The sequence below is a fragment of the Lutra lutra genome, chromosome 6 (genome assembly GCF_902655055.1).
Source record: "Lutra lutra chromosome 6, mLutLut1.2, whole genome shotgun sequence".
Classification (NCBI taxonomy): Eukaryota; Metazoa; Chordata; class Mammalia; order Carnivora; family Mustelidae; genus Lutra; species Lutra lutra.
This window is the reverse complement of record NC_062283.1, coordinates 13,006,842-13,034,676: the sequence shown is the minus strand read 5'-3', so window position 1 is coordinate 13,034,676 and position 27,835 is coordinate 13,006,842. Positions and strand designations below refer to the sequence as shown.

The 27,835-nt window shown below is 43.7% G+C and overlaps 1 long non-coding RNA gene across 2 annotated transcripts in view; it reads right to left on the bottom strand.

Moving 5' to 3' along the window:
• Window positions 1-1,367: 1,367 nt before the first annotated feature.
• Window positions 1,368-27,835, bottom strand: part of LOC125103091 (uncharacterized) — a 148,354-nt gene continuing 121,886 nt past the window's right edge. Inside the window, exon 3 of one of the 2 annotated variants that reach the window (XR_007128282.1) lies at window positions 1,368-1,968. This is a non-coding gene — a long non-coding RNA (uncharacterized LOC125103091). Of the gene's footprint in view, window positions 1,969-25,252; window positions 25,866-27,835 lie in introns of those variants that run through there. The other variant, XR_007128281.1, reaches the window with a different exon arrangement.

The following is a 27,835-nucleotide window of genomic DNA, read 5'->3' as shown; positions in this document are numbered from 1 at the left end:
TCAAACACATGATTTAAATAATCGCACTGAAGTCTATTGATTGGATTTAACTAATGCTTTCCTTATTGTTGGACAGGAAAGTTTCTTTCTGGATCTTGGTCAATAAGTTTTATTGTATCTTAAGACAAATTCCCAATAAAGGAATCACATTGGGTTAAAAGATAAAAACATTTGAAGATTGAAAAAGTTTAAGAAATGACACTGGATGCAAAGAAATGTATTTTTTTTCCACTAACTCGCCTCTGGGTCTTCAATAAGGAGAAGGGGAAGAGATCTAAGTGACTGCGGAGTGTTTCGGTTAACCGAAGGCCGATTGTGGGGTTCTAACATGGACCCACGGGTTTCACATGAGCGCTCTGACACTGTCAGTGTTGCAAAGAGCATGTGAGGCAATGCCTCAGTGTCCCCTCTAAAACTGAGACCTTCCTGACCCTCAACCACTCGGGGTACTCAGATTTCATTTTTCCTTCCCGTTGGAAAAGTTCCAAACATCCAAAGCCTACCATCGGATGACTTCTAAGGTTCCCTTTCCTGATGAAATTCTGACTGTATCTCTGCGAATGTTCCTCCAGAGCAAACTACTTTATTAGCTCTGCTTTCCACATTCTACTTCTCCCCGAAGGCAGACAGAAGGAAGAAGCTCTAAGCCCTCCATTGACACAGAAATTGTCCCAAATGCTCTCAAATTTATCTTCATTTGTGCTGCTGCCTATAAATTACTTTCTCATGGGATATGGTTTGAATTATAGGAACAATCCATTCCTTTCCCCGTTGGTTGCCAGCCCTTCCCCAGGGTCACAGAATACTTCTTTTTGATGTTCATATCCTAATTTTAATCCAACTGTGTGTTCTGTCAGTGGTCTCTGGAGTCTGCATCAGACATAATTCTCAAGCAACAGGAAGTGAGTTAATGTGACCAGTTCCGTTGCTTAGGACCCTTCCATAACCCGCTCTCTACACAGCCTTCCCGACATGTGTTTATAATCACGTGGTGTTATCTCTATAGCAGCTTGAATGGTCTTCCGTCGGAAGGGGCCATCGGGGAAGCGCCCGTCCATCGAGCCTGCTTCTGGTTCTGTTGTTGTTGTTTTAATCTGGCATCTCAGAAGGCAGAATGGTCTAATGAAAAGACAAACCCAGATCAAGAAGTCTAGATTCTTGGCATAGTTCTGCCACCAACAATTTAGGTGACAGAGAGGAATTTACCTCCCGTTGACCCGTCTCTCAGAGTGGTCATGAGGAAAAACCAAATAGTCATCAACACAGAAAACAATGTGCACAGTTGCATAGATCCAAGTAGTAATTTATTCCACCAATCTCATGTATATGCACAGAATGAACAGTAATATAGTTCATAAAGCAAATATCATCATTCAAAAAATGTTTATTAAGCCGGCAGTTACTTGGAGAACAAAGAAAGACAGAATACAGCCAGGGTAATTTCCAAGGCTGGTTGGAAAGAGACACAGGAGTGACTATTTGCAGCAATGATAAGTGCTTTCATGGGCATGTGTATGATCTGACTCGCAAGCGCAGAGGAGGGAGCAGCGCATCTCGCCAAGAAAAGTCAGAAAACAAATCAACAGGTGACACCTGAGCGGTTTGGAAGGATGAAAAAGACACTCTCACGGCAGGTAAGTCAGGAATGAAATCATCACTTCTAAAAATCTCCAAGAAGAAAAAGAATACCGCATGTTCAGGGAACCATAAATCCACCAGCGTGTGGGAGCGCCATGTGTGTGTCAGGAAGGAGCAAGGCTGGAGTCCTGTTCCCCTACTGTAGAATGTTGCTTTGTCTTCAGGGCAAGGTAGAGTTGGTGACATGCCTACAGCATGGCTGTATTGGTCTTGGTCCAGGCAAGAAACATTGAAATCAGTCATTTGAGAGGAGTTTCCAGCAGGATTTTGTTCAAAGGTGTGGATAAGGTGTAGGGAAACCACAAGGGATCCTGATTGCTGTCCTTAGGCCTAGATGGGTGAGGGGAGAAACAATTATTGCGACTTGGAAGAAAGCCATGTGAGAATCCACCTGATGGAAGCAATGAGCCCTGGGAAGGACTTAGGGAGAGAAAGGACCCCTCTCGCTGCTCCCACCCTTCCCACCTCATCTCACCAGTACCCTCATTGGCCAAACCCTACCAGAAGCCAGAAGACAAAGGAGCTTTGGAGGAAGAAGGCAGGGTGAAGAAGGATGGCTCTATAGAGACAAACAAAATCTATCTAGCATCAGGCGAATAATACCAGATTGGAATTTCAGGCAGCTCATCAGGCAGCAGTACAGAGAAAGGAAGCCAGAGAGAATCAGGAGAAGCAAAACACAATCCAGATGAGATATGATGGGGATTTGATAAGGCAGTGCTACATTAAGGAAGGGGTCCAATAGACTCAAGAACATTGAGAAGATTCAATCTAAGGAACTTGATTGTCCCTAGCTGGCATCTCTCAAAAACTCTTTCTCATACATGGATAGCTCCTTGGGCAATAGATAAAAACAGAAACAAGAGGATCCTGGGGGATACAGTTTGTCATTTCTGATATCAGAGACTCATCCTTTTGAAGCAGTTCATTTCGCTGATGACACCAATCCTTGGATTTGGAAGCCAAGAACTTAGGACAGGCAGTTCCTTCCTTTTCAAGTGTCTCTGTATCCACCATCTGAGAAAAAAAGAGGCCATTGGGCTGAGTGGTGGCATCATGAAAGATGTGTTCACGTCCCAGAACCTGTGAATATAATCTTATTTGGGAGAATGGTCTTTGCAGAGGTAATTGAGTTAAGGATTTTGAGATGAGCTCATCCTGGATTATGGAAGGCCCTAATCCAAGGACAATTGTCCTTAGGAGAAACAGAAAGGAACACAGGGAGACATGGAGAGAAGAAGGCCATGTGAAGACAGAGGCAGACATTGAGTTCAACAGCCACAAGCCAAGGAACATGTGAAGTTACTAGAAGCTGGAAGAGGAAGCTGGAAAAGGTGAGGAAGGATTTCTGGGCATCTCCCCTAGGGCCTTCGGACACCTTGGTTTCACACTGCCAGCCATGGCACAATCAGGCAAAACTTCTAAAGTTCACCAACACTCATTACCACCTGTGTCCCCAGCGATCTCGCCACCTCTTGAATGAAACTTTGGTTCTGTTTACCACTTGGCCCAATGTGTGTCTTTACCATCAGTGGCCTCCTTCCCACTCCAGTGTTTGCCCCAGAAGAAAAATACAAGACACTTGGCTTATTTGATGTCACACGTTCTGGAAGCTGTCATTGAAATGAAATTTGAATTAAAGACAGGTCATCATAGACGTCTTGAAATGTGCCTCAAAGCGATATCAGATATATTTCTGCCAACCTTCACTTTGCCAACTAAGCTTCACCCCTTTATGGGAAAGAACTTCTAAGGCAACGTGGCATATCGGGGAGATTGCTAGAAGGAGATTGCTAGAAAATATTCCAGTACATTGATTAGGTGCCTATGAAAATGAGGCTGTCACTGCACAAACCACAGAACCAGTAGTAAGAGCACGTTTGTTAAGGTGGGACAAAGAGATGATGGGTACCATGTTCAATAGGTTGAATACAAGATCCCTGAGGCCCACTGGGGTAGATTTCTGGTAAGCAGATGAAATATGTCTGAAGCTTAAGAGTGAAGTTTGAGAGGACATTCTGGATAATTATGTTTTCCCCTTAAAAGTAGAAAGTGTCTTGTATCTTTGATGCATCTCTTCTTATTTTTTGTTTTTTAATTTTTTTTAGATTTTATTTATTTATTTGAGAAAGAACACACAAGCAAGAGGAGGACAGAGGAAGAGGGAGAAGCAGACTCCCTGCTGAGCAGGGAACCCAATGAATCAGGGCTCCATCTAGGAACCCTGGGATCATGACCTGAGAGGAAGCCAGACACTTCACTGCCTGAGCCACCCAGGTGCCTCTTGATGTATCCCTTTTTTAATTCCATTACCTCATAAAACAAACCCGATATAGAACATAATTTCACTTCTAGATATCTTGGGGTTTGCCTAAGGCAAGAGTTCCATTTGAATATATCTTGCCCCCATGCAGCCAACAAACCCCATTCCTACATCAGAGAGTATACCATTGTTAGTCTGAACCTATAACAGGAGTTCCATGCTCCTTACTGGAAATGAAGGTTGGTCATGTGACCCCATTCTGGCCAATGAGATGGAAGGGCTGAAGGGACCTGGGAAAGCAAGTGCATAGCTTTTCTGCAAGAGGTAGTGACAGCTCATTCTTTCTCCTTCTCTGACAGAGTAAAGGAACACTAGCTCTAAGGCTACTGGCAGTCATCCCATGCGCACAAGGACAGCCAGCCTGAGGATCCACTCAACACCACACACAGAGAGGGAGAGAACGTGGGTTCCCATGATCATCGCTGAGCCACCAGCTGGATCTCTTCTGAGTCACTATAGGTCCTTATCACTTAGATCACTTTCACAGTTTCTATTAACTGCATGTGTGAGCACCCCAGCCCCTACCAGAGTCTTCCAATGCTTTGTCCCTAAACCACATCACCCCAGACCTACCCTGGTGAGGCTCCTGTCACTCATCAGTTGTCATTTCTCAGTGACAGACAAGAAAATATGAGCTAAAGCCCTTGGCATGGGGCTTAAAACCCAGGAGGCGCTGGGTAAACTTAGTACCCACTGCTTTGTCTTACTTCTCAGGTTTGAGCCCTCTGTCTCTCTCCCAGATCCCCACCATTGGTTTTGAAATGCTCTATGTGATAAAAGCCAGGTCCCAGCAGGCCTCTGGATGGCTGGGTGCTTAGAAGGCCTCGTTGCCAAGGAGTATGCAAGTGGGAACTCCATGCCCCAGAAACATCAGCAAATGAGCAACCTTCCTTATTAGACTGTCACCATGGCTAGTCACAGACACTCTTATGCCTCATGAGATTCAAATATAGATGGCAGGGCATGAACACCAACGCCGTTAGAAGCTCAGTGAAATCTGGTTTTCGATCATTCAGAGCCGAGATGTTTCCCATCTGAGTCATCATTACCGTATCAGTCCTCACGTTGCTGATGAGCAGAAAGACTGATTAATACCGAATTCTGATTACTATAATGTTCACAGTGTTACTGAAGGAAAGCCCAAGAACTCTGATCAGCAACTTCTTTCGAAAAAGAGACCATTGGATTTCCCCTCCCCTTCACCCTGAATGTCCTGGTTCTCTGGTTTGGCCCAGGAGTGGTTGCAATAAATCCTCATTTAGAGCTCAAACTTTCTCGAACTACAACACTGCCCTGCGATGGACCCTTCGATAATGCAGCTGGAGAAACCTTCCAATAGCGGTATTTTTTTTTCCTTTTGCTTTTTTGGGTTAAAAGTCACTCACATTCATGTGAGTCTTACAGTAATCTCATGAGATACTCAGAGACACCTTGAGGTATTGTAAAAACAAATGCTGAAAATGCTGGTTTGAGAACATCAGCCTGGGTGGAAAGCGCCTTCCCCATCGCCAGTGACTCACTTTGGTGACTCAGGGCTTGTCCTACAAATGCAGAGATGCACAGCGCCTATCTTAGCTCCCCTTCCTCTGCCTACCTGGATGGCAGTGAGGGATTCATTATGTAAAGTGTACAAAGTGCTTTCAGTCCTTCTGGATACAGTTTACATGAACACACGGCACTTCCCAGGTGTTAAGGAGCATTCAAATTTAGGGGAGGGAAGGGGGGCAGGGAGGGATAAGGCGTGGGATCTTACTTTCACAAGTGTCTTAACTGAAACTGAATGTCCCCAACAAAGCCAAGACCTTAAAATGGAGAAGATTCTGATTATTGGTTTAAATGTGGAAATTTTAAATTTCTAGCAAACTTTAAGGAAAAGAAAGAAGGGAAGGGAAGGGAAGAAAAAATCTTGATGTGCCAGTCCAAACTTCTATTTCACATATATTAAATCCCCTTTACCCTGGAAGACTGTCAAGTGTCCAGTAACATTTTAATATTTACCCTTTTTTTTCTTTTTTTTTAAAAGATTTTATTTATTTATTTGACAGACAGAGATCACAAGCAGGCAGAGCGGCAGACAGAGAGAGAGGGGGAAGCAGGCTCCTCGCTAAGCAGAGAGCCCGATGTCGGGGCTCGATCTCAGGACCCTGGGATCATGACCTAAGCCGAAGGCAGAGGCTTTAACCCACTGAGCCACCCAGGCACCCCTAATATTTACACTTTTACTCCTCTGCCATATAATCACCTCAGCTTAGACATTATGCAAATATGTGAAATCTTCAAACATAAAATGAAGCCAAGTTACTCACCGAAGGGAAACCCTATGTCAACCTTCATCATTGCACACCAAAAATGTCAGGCAAACCCACTCATTTACTAGAACCAAGATAAAACTACCCACCAGTGCTCAGGAGTCCCTCTCAAACACATGCAGGGCTAACAAAATACTGAACCTTAAACTCATTTGGAAAATAAGCCTACGTATTTTTTCCTTTAGCAAGTGCCACTGGGTGACCCCACCTTCAAGTCCAACAGCTGAAACTCAGCTTGCCCTGTTTCCCTTGAGTACTGAGTTCTAAAGGCCACTGGTTTCAATATATTTTGCCAGAAATAACTTGAAGGCTTTCCTGAACAGGCACCAAAGCCCTTTAACAATGTAGTCGTTTAAAATTAACATCCTAACTTAAAATAACTAAACCCGATTTTCACTTATGATCAAAATTTATACTGGAACACCTCTGTGGGGGTTAAATCCAGTGCCTCCACCTGAGACAGGGGATTTGCTGACAATCAAGAATGGAAAGAGAAGGTTTAAGTCCAGATGCCAAGAAACCAATCCTATTTCTGAAAAGAAAACAGTGTCTGTACCTTGTCAATCACTTGGAGTTGAACCTATGCCTCCATTAGTCAAAAGAATCCCTGAGTAAGTCTTCCTCTTTCAAAAGATTTTCTTTCCTGCAAACATCTGCTAAAAGTAGTGACCTAGAAGAAAATATATAAATATAAAAGGAAAGAAAATACTGCGAGATGGCCAAAAATTAGAAGTGACCAAAATGTTCTTCAGTAGGTAAATGTACATCTATGTCATAGAATATTGCCCCGGAATAAGACCAGCCAGTCTTGGCAGGTCACGTACTTTTCAAGATCACTTCAATAACATTCTAAATGGCCAAATCACAGAACTGGGGAACAGACTAGTTGGTGGTGTCATGGGTCTGGCGATGGTGGGTGAGTATGAGCATTAGTGGGTAGCATGATGGAGATATCTGCATGTTGATGCTTACTGAATCAGTACATGTGGTGGAAGGGTATGGAACTCCTCACATGCATTGTACCAGTGTCAGTTCCCCGGTTCTGATGCAGTACTCTAATTATGTCAGATGGGACCATGGGGGAGACTTGGCGAAGGGTGCGGGGGACCCATCGGGGCTATCCTTGTTCTCCTTGTAACTTTTGACACATCTATAATTATTTAAAATTTTTTAAAAATAAAGAGAAAATAAAAGAGTGAAAGGAAATAAAAGAAAGAAGGAAAAAGAAACAACTTAGAGTAAAATACTGACAACTCCAGAGATGAAAGATGACAGGGAAGATCTAGAGGAAGGGACAGACAGCAAGAGTAAACAGCAGGGGTTATGGTCAGGCAGGCTGACAACCAGAAGCTGGCTGGGTTGTAAGTTGTAAATGAACTCAATGGACAGAGAAGGGGAAAGATCACTGAACTGTTACCCTTGAATGACAAGGATAGAAGTGAGGGAGCAAGAGTAGAGTCATCGTGGTGGCAGAAGCTACAGGAAGGTCTGGTGGAGAGGGAGTGGGATGCACAGGGTGGGACTAGCATCTCATATTCCTTAGGACGTGACAGATATCAAATGAGAGAAAGAATGACAAGGGGAAATGTCTGACTTAGAAAAAAATATTGGAAAGGAAGACGAGCCATAGAAACCTGTAAGTTGAAAAAGAAGGGGCAATTTTCTTGGGCTTGAGCAGAATCACCAATCAAATAATGATGATGTGGCCAAAGAACATCACAGGCAGGTGAGTCAGAAGGAGAAGGAGAAGAATGACAGAAACCAGGTCTTTGAGGGAGACAAATGCTGAGCAGCAAAATGCAATGGCCTCTGAGAAGGTATTCCTTACGCAGGTCTAAAACCCAACAACATATCCTGAACTTTCTAGATTTATTTAACAAACATCTTTGATAGCCTGGTACATATCAAGTCAAGCATGATTTTCACATTAAAAAATATGACCTTACCAAGTGCCGTTCATGTACAAGTAACACAAAACTGCAGGAGGGTGAATTAGCATAGGGGAGGAAAGAGTTCACAATACAACCTGTGAGCAAACATCTTGGAGTCCCCTAGGGCCCAATGCAGGAGACTCTTCAGTGTCTCCGAGAGCATAAGCAGCCAGTAATATTAAAATCTGAAAATTAAAACAGATCTAAGGATCTGATACTCAGATCTTAGAATCTGAGATTTAAGGTGGTCATAAAGGAATTCTAATCACACAAAGAGAGTCGCAGTTCATGAATCTCACAGGAGACACCGGGGAAATTCCAAGGAGGGTAGCCCCTAACAAAACAGAAGGAAGAAAGATGGTTGGCCACTCCCCATGGTTGGAGAAATTACAAAACAAACAATCAGTTTCTCTCTCAGCTACTGGGGAAAATATCAGCCGGAATTCTTAGCCAACATGCACTCAACAGTAGGGAAAGAATCAATGGCATCCTCTGAAAGTGATGGGACAGGAATCCATTTATCTCCATGGCCACAAAGCCCAACCTCTAGCTTTGGAGAAGAAGTCAGCAAGTAACCTAAAATTAAGAAACCCAAAGCATATGGTAAACATTGCCAGATATCATTCCCTGATTAATTATGTTCCTGTGGCCCTACAAGAAATCTTCATTTTCCTTTCCATTTTTTGTGATTCCCTTGCAAGAAGCAGATGTGCAATTCAAGAAGGATGCTCTGATAAAACCTGAGTGCCCAGGGCCTGTGGGTGGCTAGTGCCAAGGACTGAGAGGTGAGAAACAGTGAAAAGTTTTCTTCAAAAGAATCATGAGTGATAGGGCAGAGGGAGAATTCACTAACATGTGGACTTTAAGAAACCACTCTGTAGAAAGGCCAACAGTTGAGAATAAAATTGAGAAGAGAAGTTTGAGCACTGTGAGATGTAAATCCCCTCTTCAGTTTTCCTTATAAAATCTTCAGTACAGCTTATCTCGACAAGCGCTGCAAAAGGTACAGAATTGTCAAATCACTCCATTTTACACCCAAAGCAAATGTAACGCTGTACATTAACTACACTGGAATTAAAATTTTAAAATTAAAAAATAAAGGGATGCCTGGCTGGCTCAGACGGTGGAGCAGGTAACTTTTGATCTCAGGGTTGGGAGTTCAAGCTCCAGGTTGAGTGTAGTGGTTTCTTTTTTTTTTTTTTTTTAAGATTTATTTATTTATTTATTTGTCAGAGAGAGAGGGAGAGAGAGCGAGCACAGGCAGACAGAATGGCAGGCAGAGGCAGAGGGAGAAGCAGGCTCCCTGACGAGCAAGGAGCCCGATGCGGGACTCGATCCCAGGACGCTGGGATCATGACCTGAGCCGAAGGCAGCTGCTTAACCAACTGAGCCACCCAGGCGTCCCGAGTGTAGTGGTTTCTTAAAAATAAAATCATTTAAAAAATAAAAATTTTAAAAATTAAAAATAATTTTTAAAAATAGAATAGATTAAAATCTCCAGTACAATCTGCTTTGTGGCGTGAACTTTCATTGAGGGAGACACACAGAAGTGCAGAGCCCTGCGTCAAGGTCAGCACAAGGGCAAAAGCATAGGTCTGGGTTACCTTTTTATTAACTACTCTTTATTTAATTTATGTTAAAAAGAACCTAAGGACATGAAGCCCAAGGAAGGAAAGAGAGGAGGGGAGATTGTAGGTTGGATCCCTTTTTCTTTTACTAAATTTTGAAATTCTTGAGTCACTTATGCTTTCTCGGTTTCCAAGCAGGCTCTGTGGGAGAAGTGTGATCACCTAGGGTTTATAAAGAGGGTCTGGTCTCATTCATTCCCTCCAAAACTTCAAGAGGCTTTAAGGATCACAAAGATTCTTTTCAGCTCTGATATCCTTTTCCTCTCCCGGGATCTCAAAAGCCTTCCCATCCTCCTCAGAAACAAATCTAGATGTCTTTGAAAAGAGGACACATACTCGCGGTGTTCTGTTACTGCTGCTTTCTATGGGTCGTCATCGGATTAGAGTTTAACTATTTTACCAAATAACCAGATAATCTCTTTACCACTGCACCCTTTTTTTTTTTTTTCCAAAAGGGTTGGCCATCCTAGAAAGTTAAAAGATTGGAAGGGAGTCTCTGTCTTTATCCCTTTGCAAATAAATCCTACCCCAGAGGGAGACGCAATTATGCTGAATCCAGACTGTGAGTTTCTTTTCATACCGAACAGCAAAATAAAGAACAAGGTACACACGTGAAAGCCAGAGATTATCTGTGTGGTTTCATCAACAAACACATCTGTGAAACTGAAGAGGAGGTCTGCAGAGTAGTTTTGCAGCCAGAAACAGCAGCCTCGGCAGTGAATCAGGACAGGTCTTGGAGCAAGAAAGACCTGTTCTCCAGTCCTGGCACTGCCCTTGCTGCTGGATACTCAATAAAGTTTTTTCGTGGCTTGCAAAGTCATTAAAAATAAGAATGAAGTTTGCCTTGTGGAAACAGAGACAAAAATACGAGGCAGGGGCGCCTGGGTGGCTCAGTGGGTTAAGCCACTGCCTTCGGCTCAGGTCATGATCTCAGGGTCCTGGGATCAAGTCCCGCATCCAGCTCTCTGCTCAGCAGGGAGCCTGCTTCCCTCTGTCTCTATCTCTCTCTGCCTGCCTCTCCGTCTACTTGTGATCTCTCTCTGTCAAATAAATAAATAAAAATCTTTAAAAAAAAAATACGAGGCATATGGTTCCTTATCCCCAAGCACACAAATAATAATTGATGAAGAAAAGAAATGAATGAAACACAACTCTCTAGCTCATCTCCTTTTTCTCTCAGTCACTTTTTTTTTTTTTTTTTTAATTTTGTCCTCTCTCAGTCCCAATTCTGTCTCTTGTTTTTTCCAACCTTCCCTCCCCTGGTATATAATTATTCATCCCGTTCTCAGAAGAAACAGCACAATCATAATTTGCTCCAGTAATCATGAGTGCTCAAGGCACCCTAGGCCACCCGATGCTAGGTGATGGGACAAGAAGGGATGGCAGTCAGGTGTTACGCAGCGTGGACACTTAACCATGGGCAGCCCAGCAGACCAGATGGGTTTTTCCCACTTATCAGAGGGGCCTCATTCTTGTTCTCCCACCCAATACCTCCAAAACAGTCTTAGTAAAATATCTTTCATCATGCTCTCCCTACTTAAAACTTGTCACTCCTCCAATCCGCAAACACCTGCTGATTGTCTCCCCCAGGTTCTCCGCAATCATCAATCAAGGTGATGTTTGCTTTACCTCAGCAATAAAAGACTTAAAGCAGGTGCTGTGCCCACAAGACTCCTTACGTGTCAGAGAATGTTCTTCTCTAGTCTCTCTAGCCTTCCCCTGAGCAGTGAAGCAGAAGCCCTGCTTGCAAGAAGCCATCACAAAAAGTTATAGATGAAGAAAACTGCTAGAAACATTTTTTTTTAAGATTTTATTCATTTATTTGGCAGAGAGAGATCACATGTAGGCAGAGAGGCAGGCAGAGAGAGAGGGAGAAGCAGGCTCCCCGATGAGCAGAGAGCCCGAAGCGGGGCTCGATCCCAGGACCCCAGGATCATGACCCGAGTCGAAGGCAGAGGCTTTAACCCACTGAGCCACCCAGGCGCCCCTAGAAACATTTTTTTAAACACTCTTTTGCTTTTCTATAGTTCTTGAGCCAAACTTATTGCCCTAGCACCAAAGTCTCTCTCTGGCTTATGGCCATTCCTCTCCTGTTCTATTTTCTCACCAAATCTGACACTGTTTTGCATCTCCCACAGCTGTGAGCACAGCACTTCGCAAATACTTTAGCTCAGTGTAGACATACTGTCTTGATTTGATTTCTCCTTAGGATCTCAGTAGCATGATTGGTTTGGTTCTTAAGCCTTTGACTCACCTGATGGGTAGGGTTGCCAGATCTGGAAAACGAAACAAAACAGGATGCTCAGTTCAATTTGAATTTCAGATAAATGATAAAAACTTGTATATGTTGTAGGCAATATTTGGAGCATATTTATACTAAAATAATTATCACTTATCTGAAATTCAAATATAACTTGGGCATCCTGTGATTTATCTGGAAACCCTACTGGTGTGTCACCTAAAGCTAAGCAAGGGAATTTTCCATATATTCAGTTGGTGACGCTTGGACAACAGAGATGGCTTCCATGCAGCAAGACTCTGATAATCCCTCACTACAGACATGGCAGAAGGAACAGGGAGGATATCCCAAAGCTGGCAACTTAGCCCATATGAATAATCTGTCTGGCAAAGGAGGGCTTTGTTGCATTCTGAGTCGAAGTGGCCAATGGTATTTTAAGTGATCGTGCAAGGTGGCAAGGCAGGAAGGCCTGGGAGTGGAAAATATCGCCCAAGAGTGGCATACAGCAACCACTGCCCTTCTAAGAAGCTGAATTCCTCCACAAGGGTCCCCTCTGGCCCTGTCTCGTAAGCATGTCCTAAATCAAGGGCAAATGGAGGCAGGGCGTGTAGTTGAGTGGGCTCCCTGATTAGTCACCCCTGCCCACTAAGCCATCCCACTCCCCAGAGTCACAGCCTTGGGTATTTTCAGAAAACCCATGCCCAGAAGTCAGGAGCATCTCCAGAGATTCTGGGCAACCACCACAGTATCCAAGAGAGTTGGCAGCCTGTTTTCTACCTGGGGAATAAGGGCACTTTCTCCTTTGTAATGTGATTTCTTGGCTGGAGTGGAACCACGAGGCACCCCGAGATGCTCTGTAGAAATGCAAGATGATATTGTATTGTATTAATGTCACTTAATGGTAGCTGTCAATGATCATGATGGAATAAATATGGAAAAGGAAATTGCCGTAATTGATTGACAGTCTGGAATCTTCGATATTCGACCTAATGAGAGAAACCTATGAGCAGCCACCTCCCAGTGCAGGCTATTAATGCAAATCGTATGCACCACACTGGCACGCTGAATTATGCAATGCCGTGTGAATGTCTAATCCATTTCACCAGGCTTGTCTTTATCCAGAAAAAAAAAAAATATTTCGCTGACATGCTGATTAGTATATTAGGAGAGTTTAAGAAGTTTGGTGCTAAAGTAGGTGCCATCGTGGTGTTATTAATTTAGTTCTGAACAAGACAAACAGCTCTGTGCAGCCATCAAAATCACTACATAGGTCTACAAGATAACTTTGTCAAGACTGATGGGAATTTACAGAAAAGGCTTGTGATATGTGGAAGGAATTAGCAACTAGATAAGGAGCATATCATTTTTCTAGAAAACCACTGTCAAGGACTCAGTACCCATGCAGAACCAGACACCTGCCAAGACATATACGATGTCTGCATGATCGCTTGCTCAGACATTCAGAAACTTGTGGAAACTTAGAACAGAACCAGATGTGGGAGGTCAAGGGAACGACAGGTACAAATAAGGTTTGGGGCCTCCTCTGGGGATTCTGTGGAGGTTTAAGTACTGCCCAGGCATGATCAACAACAACAAAACACTCCCTGTGGGAATTCACTTTATATGGGAAGAAGTCCCTTAGGACGGAAAAGTAAGTTGCCAATCATCCGTTACTTACACATTCCAAGAACTCAGCTTTGAGAATTCCCTTGCCCTAAGCTCTTAACTCTACATGTATCAACTCTTAAAACTTGGACCCTTAGAGGAAGTGCCTAGACTCCTAACTACATCTCCCAGGGCTTCCTACAAGTTAACCGTTTCCTGGCTGCTCACGGGTACCCCAAGTGTCCCCAAGTTTTAAAGCCCAGGGATGGAAGAAAGAGAAAATGCCATGCATTGCAATTTTCCACTACTGGTCTCAAGGTAATAGGTCAGTACATAGATGAACTTTTTACCTAACTGCACAAAATATTGTTGCATACCTAGAAGTACAAACTCAGTCTTGCCCACATGGTGTTTACAGTCAAAGAGAGGGGGCACAGAGGCCGTGGGGATTCCTGGTGGGTGGAGAGACGGTCCTAAAGGAGGAAACAAGTGTACGCGACAGGGGGGCAGACTCAGTCTGGGGGTCGGTGTGGGGGCTAGAGAAGGTGTTATTGAGGAAGCAGTGCGTAAGCCAGGACTCTTCCAAAGTTTTTATCCTTTTAACTTCAACGAACGTGTCCTGATACGATGTGTATTGGAGAAAACACGCTTGACGAACTTCCGATCTGGTTGTCGTTCTATATAAACAGCTGCCCATTTCGAGGGAACTGATGTAAATTGTTCCCTTTTCGAGGGAACCGATGTAAATTGAGACGTGAACCAGCCAATGTAAAGACAATATTAAGCAAGTAAGAGTGCAATCGGCACTCAAATATTCCACAGATTGCGAATGTAGGACGTGATTGCCTGAAGTCCAGGAAGTCTGTGTGAGGGAAATGTGAAGAGAAAGGTGAGGGGCCACCTGGGCAGGAAGGGTTCCAGGCAAGAGTTGAAATAACAAAACGAAGGAACAGGAAAGCAAGACAGAAAGTTCCTTCCGTGTGCTTTCCCATATTTTATTGCATTCTTTCACCAATCACCAGTCCCCTGTGGTGTAATGTATTCCGTCAGATTTTCTGTAGAATAATCGAGGCCCTTCCAAGGTCAAGTAAAACACTAGAGGTCACTCAGCAAATTAGCAGCAGAGGTAGAGTTACAAGGCAGGCCACTTCTCGCCCCGTGGAGAACACTGTCTCTCGCCTCCAAAGTTCCGAGTGTGCCGCAAGACGGAAAAAGAAACTTTATACAAAACAAAGTAAAACAGAGGACTTCTAAGAGGAAAATAAAGGCTGCACATGGCTTAAAAACATAGCAGTGTTTTCGTAATTGGATGTCCTTTGAAATGACTCCGTTCCAAGGTCCTTGTTGAAGCTTGTGGAATATTGTATATCTTTCCAAGGACAAGGTAGCCTCTACAGAGCAAGCAAGGATAGCCGTACTGGGGAAGTCTATGTCCCATTCAGTCCAGTTCTGGCTCTCACAGAGGCATGAAAGGGCATTCCATGCACGGTGGGCTTGTCCTTCTCAATGTCAACGTTCAAGTTGGGTTTTCCCCGTGTAGGTCCCAATTATCCTTATAACCCATGAAAAGGCAACATGTCAAGCACCATCCATAAGCTCCTCTGAAACCCTAGAGGAACTAGTTCTGTTTTCCAAGCTCCACCATTCCAGGGGTAATGAACTCCACAAGCTTATTTCTTCCTGTATAAAGAAGAAGAAGAAGGGCTGCTCCAGTCATGGCTCCTCTAGGAACCTGTCCACTCTTGTTTCATGGTCTGAGAACAGTCTGGAAAGAAGTCCCACTGCTGTTAAATGCCCTGCCTTACCAGTGCCTTCTCACCTCTCCCACCACGCTTCACTGGCTCCATCCACTTCCTGCCCTGTCCCTTCCCATTTCTTCTTTCCTCTCTCCCAGATCCCCAGGCTTTCACAGATTTCCAGCTTCAGGGCTCATGACTGGTTCATTCAGCCAACATTGAAATGTGAGCCCCATCTACCTGCCAGGGTTTGCTCTAGATCCTGGTGTGCAAACAGTCCTTAGTCTCACAGAGCTTATATTCTAGTGGGAGGAGACAAAAAATAATCTCATAGGTTTGTTACAGATTTTTATTGTATTTTATTTATTTGAAAGAGAACGACCATGAGCAGGGTGAGGTGCAGAGGGAGAAGGAGAAGCAGACTCCCCGCTGACAGGCAGCCCGATGCGGGGCTCCGACCCAGGACCCTGAGATCATGACCTGAGCTGAAGGCAGACCCTTAACCAACTGAGCCACCCAGCTGACCCTCATAGGATTTTTTTTTTTAATCAAATGGTGATAACGATATCTACAGAAGAGTATTGTTTAAAGACCAATGTGGGAGGAGTCAAGATGGCGGAGAAGTAGCAGGCTGAGACTACTTCGGGTAGCGGGAGATCAGCTAAATAGCTTATCTAAAGATTGCAAACACCTACAAATCCAACGGGAGATTGAAGAGAAGAAGAACAGCAATTCCAGAAACAGAAAATCAACCACTTTCTGCAAGGTAGGACTGGCGGAGAAGTGAATCCAAAGCGACGGGAAGATCGACCGCGGGGGGAGGGGCCGGCTCCCGGCGAGCGGCGGAGCAACGGAGCAAAATCAGGACTTTTAAAAGTCTGTTCCGCTGAGGGACATCGCTCCAGAGGCTTAACTGGGGTGAAGCCCAGGCGGGGTAAGCGCGGCCTCAGGTCCCGCAGGGTCGCAGAAGGATCGGGGGTGTCTGAGTGTCGCAGAGCTTACCGGTATTAGAACGGGGAAGCCGGCTGCAGAGACAGGGCCGAGGAGTGACTCTCGGCTCAGGGTTGCCTTGAGCCGGTCGCGGGCTCGGTCAGCTCGGAGCGTGGCCGGAGGCCAGCGTGACGGGAGTCATTTGGCGCTGTTCTCTGAGGGCGCGCTGAGGAGTGGGGCCCCGGGCTCTCGGCTCCTCCGGGCCGGAGACCGGGAGGCCGCCATCTTTGTTCCCGTCCTCCGGACTCTACGGAAAGCGCTCAGGGAACAAAAGCTCCCGAAAGCGAACCCGAGCAGATGACTCAGCGCGGCCCCGGGTAAGGGCGGTGCAACTCCGCCTGGGGCAAAGACGCTTGAGAATCACTACAACGGGCCCCTCCCCCAGAAGATCTACGGGAAACCCAGCAAGGACCAAGTTCACCTACCAAGGAGAACGGCGGAATTCCAGAGGAGAAGAAAGCAAAGCACAGAACTCATGGCTTTCTCCCCATGATTTTTTAGCCTTGCAGTTAATTTAATTTTTTTTTCTTTTTCAATTTTTTTTTCTTTTTCTCTTCTTCTGCTAAATTTTTTTTAACTTTTACCGTTTTCTTTTTTTAACGTTTTTTAAATAGTTTATCTAATATATATATATTTTTTCCTCTTTTTATATTTTTTCTTTATCGGCTTTCTTTTTTTTAATAGTTTTTTTTTTTTCTTTCTTTCTGAACCCCTTTTTATCCCCTTTCTCCCCCCTCACAATTCAGGATCTCTTCTGATTTGGCTAAAGCATATTTTCCTGGGGTTGTTGCCACCCTTTTAGTATTTTACTTGCTCCTTCATAAACTCTTATCTGGACAAAATGACAAGGCGGAAAAATTCACAACAAAAAAAAGAACAAGAGGCAATACCAAAGGCTAGGGACCTAATCAATACAGACATTGGTAATATGTCAGATATAGAGTTCAGAATGACGATTCTCAAGGTTCTAGCCGGGCTTGAAAAAGGCATGGAAGATATTAAAGCAACCCTCTCGGGAGATATAAAAGCCCTTTCTGGAGAAATAAAAGAACTAAAATCTAACCAAGTTGAAATCAAAAAAGCTATTAATGAGGTGCAATCAAAAATGGAGGCTCTCACTGCTAGGATAAATGAGGCAGAAGAAAGAATTAGCGATATAGAAGACCAAATGACAGAGAATAAAGAAGCTGAGCAAAAGAGGGACAAACAGCTACTGGACCACGAGGGGAGAATTCGAGAGATAAGTGACACCATAAGACGAAACAACATTAGAATAATTGGGATTCCAGAAGAAGAGGAAACAGAGAGGGGAGCAGAAGGTATATTGGAGAGAATTATTGGAGAGAATTTCCCCAATATGGCAAAGGGAACAAGCATCAAAATCCAGGAGGTTCAGAGAACCCCCCTCAAAATCAATAAGAATAGGTCTACACCCCGTCACCTAATAGTAAAATTGACAAGTCTTAGTGACAAAGAAAAGATCCTGAAAGCAGCCCGGGAAAAGAAGTCTGTAATGTACAATGGTAAAAATATTAGATTGGCAGCAGACTTATCCACAGAGACCTGGCAGGCCAGAAAGAGCTGGCATGATATATTCAGAGTACTAAATGAGAAAAACATGCAGCCAAGAATACTATATCCAGCTAGGCTATCATTGAAAATAGACAGAGAGATTAAAAGCTTCCAGGACAAACAAAAACTGAAAGAATTTGCAAATACCAAACCAGCTCTACAGGAAATATTGAAAGGGGTCCTCTAAGCAAAGAGAGACCCTCAAAGTAGTAGATCAGAAAGAAACAGAGACAATATACAATAACAGTCACCTTACAGGCAATACAATGGCACTAAATTCATATCTCTCAATACTTACCCTGAATGTTAATGGGCTAAATGCCCCAATCAAAAGACACAGGGTATCAGAATGGATAAAAAAACAAAACCCATCTATATGTTGCCTACAAGAAACTCATCTTACACCCGAAGACACCTCCAGGTTTAAAGTGAGGGGGTGGAAAAGAATTTACCATGCTAATGGACATCAGAAGAAAGCAGGAGTGGCAATCCTTATATCAGATCAATTAGATTTTAAGCCAAAGATTATAATAAGAGATGAGGAAGGACACTATATCATACTCAAAGGAACTGTCCAACAAGAAGATCTAACAATTTTAAATATCTATGCCCCTAACGTGGGAGCAGCCAACTATATAAACCAATTAATAACAAAATCAAAGAAACACATCGACAAGAATACAATAATAGTAGGGGATTTTAACACTCCCCTCACTGAAATGGACAGATCATCCAAGCAAAAGATCAACAAGGAAATCAAGGCCTTAAATGACACACTGGACCAGATGGACATCACAGATATATTCAGAACATTTCATCCCAAAGCAACAGAATACACATTCTTCTCTAGTGCACATGGAACATTCTCCAGAATAGATCACATTCTTGGTCCTAAATCAAGTCTCAACCGGTATCAAAAGATTGGGATCATTCCCTGCATATTTTCAGACCACAATGCTCTAAAGCTAGAACTCAATCACAAGAGGAAATTTGGAAAGAACCCAAATACATGGAGACTAAACAGCATCCTTCTAAAGAATGAATGGGTCAACCAGGAAATCAAAGAAGAATTGAAAAAATTTATGGAAACAAATGATAATGAAAACACAACAGTTCAGAATCTGTGGGACACAACAAAGGCAGTCCTGAGAGGAAAATATATAGCAGTACAAGCCTTTCTCAAGAAACAAGAAAGGTCTCAGGTACACAACCTAACCCTACACCTAAAGGAGCTGGAGAAAGAACAAGAAAGAAACCCTAAACCCAGCAGGAGAAGAGAAATCATAAAGATTAGAGCAGAAATCAATGAAATAGAAACCAAAAAAACAATAGAACAACGAAACTAGGAGCTGGTTCTTTGAAAGAATTAATAAGATTGATAAACCCCTGGCCAGACTTATCAAAAAGAAAAGAGAGAGGACCCAAATAAATAAAATCATGAATGAAAGAGGAGAGATCACAACGAACACCAAAGAAATACAGACAATTATAAGAACATACTATGAGCAACTCTACGCCAACAAATTTGACAATCTGGAAGAAATGGATGCATTCCTAGAGACATATAAACTACCACAACTGAACCAGGAAGAAATAGAAAGCCTGAACAGACCCATAACCAGTAAGGAGATTGAAACAGTCATCAAAAATCTCCAAACAAACAAAAGCCCAGGGCCAGACGGCTTCCCGGGGGAATTCTACCAAACATTTAAAGAAGAACTAATTCCTATTCTCCTGAAACTGTTCCAAAAAATAGAAACAGAAGGAAAACTTCCAAACTCATTTTATGAGGCCAGCATCACCTTGATCCCAAAACCAGACAAGGATCCCAACAAAAAAGAGAACTACAGACCAATATCCTTGATGAACACAGATGCAAAAATTCTTGCCAAAATACTAGCCAATAGGATTCAACAGTACGTTAAAAGGATTATTCACCACGACCAAGTGGGATTTATTCCAGGGCTGCAAGGCTGGTTCAACATCCGCAAATCAATCAATGTGATACAACACATTAATAAAAGAAAGAACAAGAACCATATGATCCTCTCCATAGATGCTGAAAAAGCATTTGACAAAGTACAGCATCCCTTCCTGATCAAAACTCTTCAAAGTGTAGGGATAGACGGCACATACCTCAATATTATCAAAGCCATCTATGAAAAACCCACCGCAAATATCATTCTCAATGGAGAAAAACTGAAAGCTTTTCCGCTAAGATCAGGAACACGGCAGGGATGTCCGTTATCACCACTGCTATTCAACATAGTACTAGAAGTCCTAGCCTCAGCAATCAGACAACAAAAGGAAATTAAAGGCATCCAAATCGGCAAAGAAGAAGTCAAACAATCACTCTTCGCAGATGATATGATACTCTATTTGGAAAACCCAAAAGACTCCACTCCAAAACTGCTAGAACTTGTACAGGAATTCAGTAAAGTGTCAGGATATAAAATCAATGCACAGAAATCAGTTGCATTTCTCTACACCAACAACAAGACAGAAGAAAGAGAAATTAAGGAGTCCATCCCATTTACAATTGCACCCAAAACTATAAGATACCTAGGAATAAACCTAACCAAAGAGACTAAGAATCTATACTCAGAAAACTATAAAGGACTCATGAAAGAAATTGAGGAAGACACAAAGAAATGGAAAAATGTTCCATGCTCCTGGATTGGAAGAATAAATATTGTGAAAATGTCTATGCTACCTAAAGCAATCTACACATTTAATGCAATTCCTATCAAAGTACTATCCATTTTTTTCAAAGAAATGGAACAAATAATCCTAAAATTTATATGGAACCAGAAAAGACCTCGAAAAGCCAAAGGAATATTGAAAAAGAAAGCCAAAGTTGGTGGCATCACAATTCCGGACTTCAAGCTCTATTACAAAGCTGTCATCATCAAGACAGCATGGTACTGGCAGAAAAACAGACACATAGATCAATGGAACAGAATAGAGAGCCCAGAAATGGACCCTCAACTCTATGGTCAACTCATCTTCGACAAAGCAGGAAAGAATGTCCAATGGAACAAAGACAGCCTCTTCAATAAATGGTGTTGGGAAAATTGGACAGCCACATGCAGAAAAATGAAATTGGATCATTTCCTTACACCACACACGAAAATAGACTCAAAATGGATGAAGGATCTCAATGTGAGAAAGGAATCCATCAAAATCCTCGAGGAGAACACAGGCAGCAACCTCTTCGACGTCAGCTGCAGCAACATCTTCCTAGGAACATCACCAAAGGCAAGGGAAGCAAGGGCAAAAATGAACTTTTGGGATTTTATCAAGATCAAAAGCTTTTGCACAGCAAAGGAAACAGTTAACAAAACCAAAAGACAACTGACAGAATGGGAGAAGATATTTGCAAATGACATATCAGATAAAGGGCTAGTGTCCAAAATCTATAAAGAACTTAGCAAACTCAACACCCAAAGAACAAATAATCCAATCAAGAAATGGGCAGAGGACATGAACAGACATTTCTGCAAAGAAGACATCCAGATGGCCAACAGACACATGAAAAAGTGCTCCATATCACTCGGCATCAGGGAAATACAAATCAAAACCACCATGAGATATCACCTCACACCAGTCAGAATGGCTAAAATTAACAAGTCAGGAAATGACAGATGCTGGCGAGGATGCGGAGAAAGGGGAACCCTCCTACACTGTTGGTGGGAATGCAAGCTGGTGCAACCACTCTGGAAAACAGCATGGAGGTTCCTCAAAAGGTTGAAAATAGAACTACCCTATGACCCTGCAATTGCACTGCTGGGTATTTACCCTAAAGATACAAACTTAGTGATCCGAAGGGGCACATGCACCCGAATGTTTATAGCAGCAATGTCTACAATAGCCAAACTATGGAAAGAACCTAGATGTCCATCTACAGACGAATGGATAAAGAAGATGTGGTATATATACACAATGGAATACTATGCAGCCATCAAAAGAAATGAAATCTTGCCATTTGCGACGACGTGGATGGAACTAGAGGGTATCATGCTTAGCGAAATAAGTCAATTGGAGAAAGACAACTATCATATGATCTCCCTGATATGAGGGAGAGGAGATGCAACATGGGGGGTCGAGGGGGTAGGAGAAGAGTAAATGAAACAAGATGGGATTGGGAGGGAGACAAACCATAAGTGACTCTTAATCTCACAAAACAAACTGAGGGTTGATGGGGGGAGGGGGTTGGGAGAGGGGGTGGAGTTATGGATATTGGGGAGGGTATGTGCTATGGTGAGTGTTGTGAAGTGTGTAAACCTGTCGATTCGCAGACCTGTACCCCTGGGGATAAAAATATATGTTTATAAAGCTGTTAAAAAAAAAAAAAAAAGAAAGAAAGAAAGAAAGGATGAATCCCCAAGTTTTGTATCAACATGGACGGGACTGGAAGAGATTATGCCGAGTGAAATAAGTCAAGCAGAGAGAGTCAATTATCATATGGTTTCACTTATTTGTGGAGCATAACAAATAGCATGGAGGACAAGGGGAGATGGAGAGGAGAAGGGAGTTGAGGGAAATTGGAAGGGGAGGTGAACCATAAGAGACTATGGACTCTGAAAAACGATCTGAGAATTTTGAAGGGGTGGGGGGTGGGAGGTTGGGGGCACCAGGTGGTGGGTATTGTAGAGGGCACGGATTGCATGGAGCACTGGGTGTGGTGCAAAAATAATGAATACTGTTATGCTGAAAAAAATAAAAAAATTAAAAAAAAAAAAAATAAAGACCAATGTGAAATTTAGTGAGCAAGTGGATATTTTGCAACCTGAAAAGCCTGTCTGAGAAGATCACATCTAAGTTAAGATCTAAACCGCATGAAGAGCAGTAGGTAGCGTTCCAGGCAGAGAGAACATCTCATGCAAAGGCTCCAGGCTATTGGGAAAAGGGGAAGGTTTACAGAATTGAATGAAGGCCATTCTGGTGCAGTAATTCTCAGTGGGGCCACGAGTGGCAAGATTGTGGGGGATCCTTCCATGCATTTAGGGATTTCTACTATCCCTGGCCTGTCCTCTCAATAAACACCAATAAAGCACCTGGTTCTAACCACCAAAATCATCCCCCTCCCCTGCACCCTCCCCAGATTTGCCCCAGCTGAGAAGTATTAAAGACCAGCAGGTCAGCAGTGAGAATATTCAAGGGGCTTTGCAATCAAGTATATTAGTTTCCTCTTTAAAGTACAGAAATTGATGCCTTCACAGTTCTAGAGGCTGCGAATCCCAAATCGAGGTGTTGGCAGGGTCATTTCTCTCTGGGGACCATGAGGAAGAAACTGTTCCAGGCCTTTCCTCTGCTTCTGGTGGCCTCAGGCGTTCTTTGGCTTGTCGATGACATACTCGCAGTTTTCATGTCGTCTTCCCACCATGCCTATCTGTCTCTGATCCGTATTTCCCTTTTTATAAAGACACTAGTCCTCTGGGCTATGGCCCACCCTACTGACCTCATCTTGATCACTTGCAAAGATGCTATTTTCACATAAATTGGCCTTCGCAGCTAGGCTCGGGGCGCCAACCCCACGTGGGGAGGAGACTGTTCAACCCATAATGCGGGTTAAGAAATTTGGATTTTGGGGCGCCTGGGTGGCTCAGTGAGTTAAGCCTCTGCCTTCGGCTCAGGTCATGATCTCAGGATCCTGGGATCGAGCCCCATGTCGGGCTCTCTGCTCAGCGGGGACCCTGCTTCCCCCCTCTCTCTCTGCCTGCCTCTCTGCCTACTTGTAATCTCTGTCTGTCAAATAAATGAATAAAATCTTTAAAAAAAAAAAGAAAGAAAGAAATTTGGAATTTATTTTGTTTTATGAAATGCTTCAGAGGCTTTTAAGCAACTGCGTGATAGGATTTGATTCCTGCTTTCAAAAGTTCGATAGATGGATAGATAGAGAATTATTTGGGACAAGAAAAGGTTGGCTTGGGAGGTGTCCTGATACCTAGAGTCAGGTATAGACAGCATTTGGCCCAGTGCCCTCTCAAAGAACTACACCAGGAAATGGGCTAACCCTCCCCAGGAGAACTGCTCAGGGAGCGAAAGCTATCTGGGGACTGCCCAATGGAAGAGGTAAATTGGAGCCTGAGAACCATCAGCTTTCAGGTCGAGACCAGAAAGTGGCTTGGCTAGGTTTCTGAGTGCAGAGGGCAAATTGGATCATCTCTCAAGTGCCCTTGCACCTGCAGGTGTGGACGGTGCTGGCAATTTCCACATGGTTATGTCAACACAAGATAATGCCACCTTCTGTGGGTCAGGCCATGAGAGGTCAAGGGTGCCTTCTCTCCCCATCACTCCATTCTCCCTCCCTCCTGTCCCTGATGGTGCTCACCAGGACAGAACACGGCCACTGTCTTTTCAGAGCTGTAAGGATACACATCCCCTCCAATAAATGAGTATTTTCATTTCATTGAACAAAAACAAGTTAACGCACCAATAGCGTGGGCTACCTTCCAGGGTTTGTCTGCTGACAGATTAAAAAGTATGTCAACATGGCTTTAGATTAACAAATATTGCAAAGCAGAAGCCTCTGTTTGTTTTGTTTTGCTTTGTTTTCCTGGTTTCATGGTAATGTCAGCAGATCCATGCCTGCGCCCACGTGAAGGTAGGTGGACCATGGTTCTCCAGCCAGGCCAGGACCTTGAAACGTCCAAGTGTCCGTGAATTGCAGTGGTCAGTCTCTCCCTCCCACCAGATCAATCAGTGGGGAGAGCGACAGCAAAGGTGTGTGGGTGGGTAGTGTCTTGATCATGCAATCTGGGTGCCTATAGGCACTGTTAAGTGCCTGAATTCTGATTTTCGTATCAAAGGAGAAAGAAGATGGTGAGGGATGAGCTAAGGGGTGGGAGATCCATGTGACAACTTTTCAAGAAAGGTTTAAAAAAATAAAAAAGAAGAAGAAAAGAGGAAGGTCATCTTTTAATTCTTTAATGTAGGTACTAACTCTGGACTTTTTGTTGTCCTCCATCCTTAGTGGCTTACAAATAGTGCTTAAGGGTAGACCTGGACCCAAGGACACTGGACTGGCCAGAGTTCAGGACTACTCTAGAGCAGGGGACAGCCAGCCATGGCTTTCAGATCAGTTCTTTTTTTTTTTTAAGATTTTATTTATTTATCTGACAGAGAGAGATCACAAGTAGGCAGAGAGGCAGGCAGAGAGAGAGGGAGAAATAGGCCCTCACTGAACAGAAAGCTCAGTGGGGCTCAATCCCAGAACCCTGGGATCATGACCTGAGCTGAAGGCAGAGGCTTTGACCCACTGAGCCACCCAGGCGCCCCTTTTCAGATCAGTTCTGGCCCACCACCTGCTTTTATACATCCCACAAGCTAAGAACGGCTCACGTAGCTTTTAGCGGTTGGGAAAAAAGCAAAAGAATTGTATCTTGTAACATGTGAACACATTTCATGACCCACGAAAATTAAAATTATGTGAAATTCAAGTCTCTGTGTCCGTAAATAAAATTTTATTGAAACACGGTCACATTCATTCATCTACATACCAATTATGGCTGCCTGGATGGTACGGCAGTGACATTAAGTGATGTCCAAGACTGTAGGGTCCTACAAGTCTAAAATGTTGACTCTCTGCCCCTTCACAAAAAAAGTTTGCCAACTCCTGCTCGAGAGGATTAAGGAACAAGCATACTGGATCTTGTTCTGTGTTCTCAGATGCCTGTCCTAAACCTCTGTGAATTACTGTTGTATTCATTTGAGAGTATATATGGAGCTCCTGGTCCCGGTGCTGGAGGTACGACCGGGAACAGTAACAGACAGTCCTGCTCTCAGAGCTCAGAGTCCAGGAGCAGAGCAGGTGTCAAACGCAGAGTCACGCCAGGGTAGTGTGCTCTCCCTGATAACCGGGCCAAGTGCTCCCTGCAGGAGGTACGGGGAGCTGTAAACACACAAAAGAGGTGAACTGACCTCCTGCTCCATGATATCAAGTAAGATATGCCCAGGTTAGATTAATGATTAATTGGGGGTTTATAGGAAATGGTGAAGTTGACAAGAAGGGGAAGAGAAAGGTTATCTATTTCACTTTCTTGCACGTACCCTTCTTCTGTCTTCTACCCTTCCCTGAACTTCTGCCTGGCATGGAGCAGCAGAGGAACAGAATATGAGGTAAGAGCGAGCGGTCTGGGTGGGGCCGGGCCAGGCAGAGACCCGGAGGCCACATGAAGGATTTTTGTCTTTAAGAGCAGCGGGAAGGGGATGCCTGGGGGACTCCACTGGTTAAGCCTCTTCCCAGGGTCCTGGGATCAAGCCCAGCATCTGGCTTCCTGCTCAGTTGGGAGTCTGCTCCTCTCTCCTTCTGCCCCTCTGCTTGTGCTCTCTCTCTCTCAAATACATAAATAAATAATCTTTTAAAAAAATAAAAAAGAAAAAGAAAGAAAGAGCAGTGGGAAGTTGTACAAGGACATTCTCAGCAGCAGTGTCCCCTTAGCAAAACTCTGGAGGCGACCAAGCCCCACCCACTGGAGAAGAGAGAAACGAAGGCATATTTGGAAAGTGGACTATTACAAAGTCATTCCAGCAAGTCTACTGTGGCAACCTGCGATGGGATTGCGGCATCTCAGCCACCTGTTATTGGGGGGAAAAGCAACCTCAGAAGATTACACAGGAGATGATAAACTTTTTACAACGTTTAAGCTAACTAAAATTTAACAGGACATTTTTTAGAAATACACTTATAAAATAATAAAGCAAGGAACAATTAAATAAGAGGCCTGGGAGAGTGAGTTGGACGCGTTGTGCGATGGGGCTCCACGCCTAGTTCTTGTTAATGTTCCAGTTCTTGTGGGCAATGGATTCATAGGTTTTTATAATATTAAAAAAAAATTTTTTGATTGTAAAAAGAAGCCCTTAAAGCATTTTATAACAGAGGGTGACGCAGTCTGGTTTGCAATTCAGACAATCTCTCTGGCTGCCATGAGGAGACTGACTTGGAACAGGGCAAGAGTGGAAGCAGGCAGACTGGCCAGGGGCGAGGGTAGGCAAAGCAGAGGGGCTGTGCTCAGATCAGAGACATGGCAGCAGAGACAGACAGTGGCATCCCTTTGGTCAAAGTGACTTGCCATCTGTTTTTACATTTAAGGCATCAGTATTCAACAAACAGCAACTCAACACTTCCTTAAATAGGTTAGGTAGAAAAGGCAGAAGGACAAGAACCTAAATCAGGACAGTGCCTTTTACCAACAGATTTCCAAGTCTACCCATTGGAAAAACGAGTGATTACATGAATGAAGATAGCCTACATCTGAATGAGGATTCGAGATCTTTAGAAACACTACCGGCAAGGCCGGCTAACTTAGGAGACCTCATAGAAAACCCTCTTATCTCCTGGAAAAATAAATAAGAGAAACACAATAAAGCTACCCTCAAACAGGGGCGCCCACCCTTCCTCAGAAATTCTCTCCCCTCACGCATACTGTACCAACCTCTGACCCCCACAAGCGTACTTGAAGTTCTCCAAAGTACCCGTTCTAGGAAACTAGCCTCCCAACTGGCATATTTAGCTTGGCTAGCTGCTTGTGTGTGTAAATGTAGCTTGGCGTCCAAGGATCAAGGTTAAAGTCCAGCCAAGGCAAGTGACAAGTTTGTTACCTAGACTCAAGGGAGTGCTTCACGCAATTAAAGGGGTTGCTGTCTTTGTTAAACTGCTGTTGGGACAACTCAAGACAATGAGATGTAGGCCTGCCCTGTCTCTCACGTGTTCCTCACTGTGACCAGTCCAGTGAAGGAAGGGCCCCTGACTGGCTAAGGGACCCCGGGCACCAACCCATGAATCTGACAATACCAGGCCCAGGAAGACCCTCTGTAAGCGTTGGTCACTCATCCCTAAGAAGTCATCTCAAAACGCACCTA